Source organism: Solanum stenotomum, chromosome 2 (assembly GCF_019186545.1).
Source record: "Solanum stenotomum isolate F172 chromosome 2, ASM1918654v1, whole genome shotgun sequence".
Lineage (NCBI taxonomy): Eukaryota > Viridiplantae > Streptophyta > Magnoliopsida > Solanales > Solanaceae > Solanum > Solanum stenotomum.
This window is the reverse complement of record NC_064283.1, coordinates 63,952,040-63,956,860: the sequence shown is the minus strand read 5'-3', so window position 1 is coordinate 63,956,860 and position 4,821 is coordinate 63,952,040.

Below are 4,821 nucleotides of genomic sequence, written 5' to 3'. Positions count from 1 at the left end.
CATATTCATGACAAATATTGCTCGTTTTGACTCAACACACCTTATAGATTTATCCATTGACCATCATCGAGCCCAACAATCCCTGTTGTGTTTTGTCTTGTATATACAACATTTTTCAACGTGAGATTTATTTAATATGTCAATTTATATTACTCTTTAGAAACTTGCCAATTTAGATACATATCAATTTACCTTCCGTCATAAAATGTCACATAATTTTAAATATAAGATGATTTATCAATTTACCTTCCGTCATAAAATGTCACATAATTTTGAATATCAGATGATTAAATATAAAAATATATATCATCTAAATTGACTTCATTAATTAATTAGTTAGTTGTAGGAGCATGGTGACTGGGGTGAGGGTGATGTATGTTGCAATTAAACCAGCCATATTGCAACTAGTAAACTCAACTTGGTAAAGCTTCTTTGTTTGAGAGGACAGACATTTAATATAGTACGTACTTTTTTTTCGATGTTCGTTATCTGTATCGGATATAAAGCTCGACTAAAACTAAATTCACAATTGTAAGACTCATCATCTTTTGTGGCGTCGTTCGTAACAAGATTATTTTTTTCATTTTAGAAGTTCAAACCCAAAATATCTAATTAAGAATAAGATTAAATCACAATCATACCATCACGATCCATATTTATCTAAAAGGATGCACTTTAATTAGAGAGATAACGACTTTGGCTCAATATTTATGAATTATGATATATAATAGACTAGTCTATCTAGACGGCTTGCCTTTTTATTCCAAAGTAGCTTTCCTCACTATTTTTCTTCTTTGAAAGTTGTTATTATAAAAATAAATGGATCTAGGTCAATTATCAAATACTACTTTATAATGGATCGAGATAAATATTGTTCTTGTATTCAATAAAGTCTTACGATAACCGAATAATTCAAGAAAGAACAGATGGTAATTCAATAGTTATATAAGAAAAAAAAAATATCTACTACTCCTAATAATCATATACCTCGTTCATATTTATTGAAATAGTCAATTAATAGTTATTTACTTTTTGAACATTTTTATAATAATATTATCATGGAGTTTCACTGGTAAAATTAAAAAAACATTATAGTGGTAAATTTTTTTAAAAAGAATATATTTTTAATTTTTACTTCGCACCTCATAAAATCCTTTAAAGAAAAGAGCGCTCTCTACTAAAAAAATCATTTCAAAAGCCCAACTCCCACAATATAGTTTTCTCACTGTCTTTTCAACTATCACATGATATAAGACGAGTCAATATGAATTTTGTTCTTTTATTCAATTTTATAAATGACTGAATAATTCAAAGAAAGGGTTAATTACTTTACAACAAAGTTTTATTTTATACTGAATGTCTATGTCCAATAAACAAAATTCTATAAATGAGAGAAGTAAAAGTATTTAACATGTGGACCATTTTAAATAGCTGGATAATCAATTACTGGGTGAACAAATTAAATTCGTTGACAATGACATTATGGTAATCAAGACAAAGTCAATATACATTTTTGGTCTTGTAGCAAATATGTTATATTTTAAATATTTTTTAAAAGTATATATGTAGATAGTGTGTGTAACAATAAAAAAAAGTATGCATGAAACAATTAGTCATTTTGAAAGATTGTGATTATATGTATACAAAAGGATCAAACGTACAAATTTCAAATAAGTGAAGATTAAATATATTTAGTCCGATATCATTTTAAAGATTAAAATTAAATTTTATCAATAATAAAAGAATAAAAAACGTTGTTAACCTTAGTTTTATCAAAAACGTTGCTTTATATAGCATCTGAATAAACAAAATATATTTTGTCCAATATCATTTTAAAGATTAAAATTAAATTTTATCAATAATCAAAGAACCAAAAACGTTGTTAACCTTACTTTTATCATTTTGTTTATTCAGATGTCATATAAAAGAAAATTAAAATTTATTAATAATTGGTAATTATTTTTTTCTTTCGTTATTAGAAGGGTCCATGACACTTATTGATTGAAAAAGAAGTAGGGTTAATGGGCCATTTTGATGCCCTTTTTTCTTTATCCTCCCCCGATTTGGTTCAGAAAAAAATCAACGCAAATATCTTATTCAAAAATAATTTCTAAAGTTTTCCCTTATCCGAACGACCTCCTTGGCGTGTGATAGCTATGTATATATATATTGCTTTATAGTATATGGATTTTATCCATGAACACAATTTGACAACTATGTTGTTATTATCTTTCTTTTTTTTGGCATACAATGACATCAACTTCAAGCTATTAAGTACATATTATTATTTTTTTGGTTTTTCATTCGATAACTGTATTAGAGTTTGGCTATTTCAAATTCGTATTGAGTAGGATTTCATTCAAAAGATAGGAATTATTAAAGTTTTTTTTCATATCCAAAGCTCAAATTTGAGATCTCTTATTAAAAAAAGAGTAATTTTATCTACTGCGTCACATCCAATTCCATTGATGGTAAACTATTAAATATTATTTTTGTTTCATACACCACAAGTAATGCATAACATGATTAATATATTGCTTTAAGAGTCAAATAATTTGATTTTAATTTTTAGCTATTTAACAAATCAAATGAACAAAATGCCGTCCACTAATTAATTAATCCTAATATTCAGAACTCCAACTGTCAAAAATGTCCTTTTTCTTTTGTTTAAATAATTTGTGTATGGACGGTGTAAACGTATTATATAATAAGGTCACTAAAGGTAACAGCAAATATACAAATTGCTTTAATATTGATTGATAATTAATCTAGAATAAATGGTGAGTAACTGGTTAAAATATATCACATTGTAAATTTTTTGTTATCTTATCGATTAATATATATAGTCAGACTTTTTTATAACAAATATTTTTTTTTTAACAATATTACGTTGTAATGATGAAGTTTTTCTAGAATCAATTCCTCATGTTATTTTATATTATATGTTTATAACTACACATATATATTAACCAAAAATTATTCAAATAAACAGTGTCGTTATAAAATATTATTTTACTTATTCTCGAGCTTGATTGAGATTAGCATGAAAATAAGAATGTTAAATCCACATTCTTTGAAAACAAAAGTCCTCATGCTTGCTAATTTTCTAAGGACATTACTAGAGAAGAGTCGACATTGCGATAAAATAAACTCCTCTCTCACTTTGTTCGAGCTGATGAATTATATCCAGTGCCCTCTCACATGATTTTTATTCTTTATAATATACTAGACTACCAAAGAAAATTCAACTTCTTCTCAAAGCAACAATTAAAAGAGAAAATATCAATTTATTGATCAGAACTAATCCCGAAAGTTACAGAATTCTCTTTGTTTTCAATAGTAGCAACTATAATTTTAGTTCAATATCAATCGAATTTCTAAGCACTAGCATGTCATTTCACCTATTAAATCATAAAAAGAAATATAGTCGTTTTTCGTGAGATGAGAAAAAAACTTTTATTTTCCTTGTCTAAGTGACAACCTAGAAAGCCTAAACAGTACAAGAAATAAGGCTATCACCTATTCATAGCACCCAAATATGACACCATTTAAAGATTTTTTAAAATATAAAAAATAAGTCAAAAAAATATTTTGAGGATTGAAAAAATGACTAACCATTATATAGAGAAAATAACTAGTTAAGGTTAATTTTGTATTGCTTTGACTGGAAATATATTTATTGGTATATGAAGATAATGACTACCTTTGACTATTTCATTTTGGTACATTTGAAAAATGTTAATTTTGTCCAAGAGATATTATTTAATGTTATGCTGACATAATCCTTTTTGGAGTCTATCAAATAATAGAATGTATATGATATTAGTATAATATATTTATTGTAAGCAAGTTGGAAAATATAGAATTTTAGTCATGTAATACTGTCTTAATTTAGTTACACAAGAAGGGAGGGAAAATAGTACTTGAACAATTTTAGTAAAAAATTGTCTCTACTCTTAACCAAATATTATACTCAGCGTAATAGTGAAGTCTGAAAAAAATAAAATATATACAAATTTTGTTTATATCTTTATAGCGTCAAATATATTCTCAACTCAAAAAAATGAATTTATCCAGAAAAGAATTGCAAGAAAAAAAACGAAATGATAACTAATTAAATATCAATATATAGAGTAAAATGAAGAAAACTCTTAATTGAATGATATCTATAGTATATAATTTACAAAAAATACAAAATTCATCGTTCATGAAAAAGTTATTTATAAATACTTTCGAGTAATTTGAGATATATAAATATATAAAATAAAATCTAAATTTGGTTAAAAAATATGAGACGACCGACTAGCATAAATTTTATCATGCTTGAGATTAGAACTTGGAATAACAAGATGAATTTTCTGAGCCCCTCTAATTTTATTAGAGCCGTCAATATGGGCTAGGCCCGTTGGGCCGGCCTGGCTTAATCCGGGATTTAATAGGGTTGGACTAAGATTTTTGGAGCCCATTTAAGAAAATGGCTTTTTAGCCCGGCCTGAATAAGCCTGCTAATTTGTGGGGCTTGAGAAATATAGGTAGGGCCAGCCCGTGGGCCTAATAAAAATAATTAAAAAAATATAATATAATATTAAAATTTAAAATTAAAGAGAATCCAAACTCAAAATCTATTTAATATTTAATTAATTGAAACCGCATATAAATTGCAGATGAAAATGAAGATGTTAAGACAATCTTGCCACAAGCTGATTCAGATATGCTTGATGAAGATGATCATGAAGTGTTGGATACACCATAGATTTCATGATGTGTTAGATACGCTATAAGTTTCATGATTTTTTAAGGAGTTTATTTTTAACTTTTTTA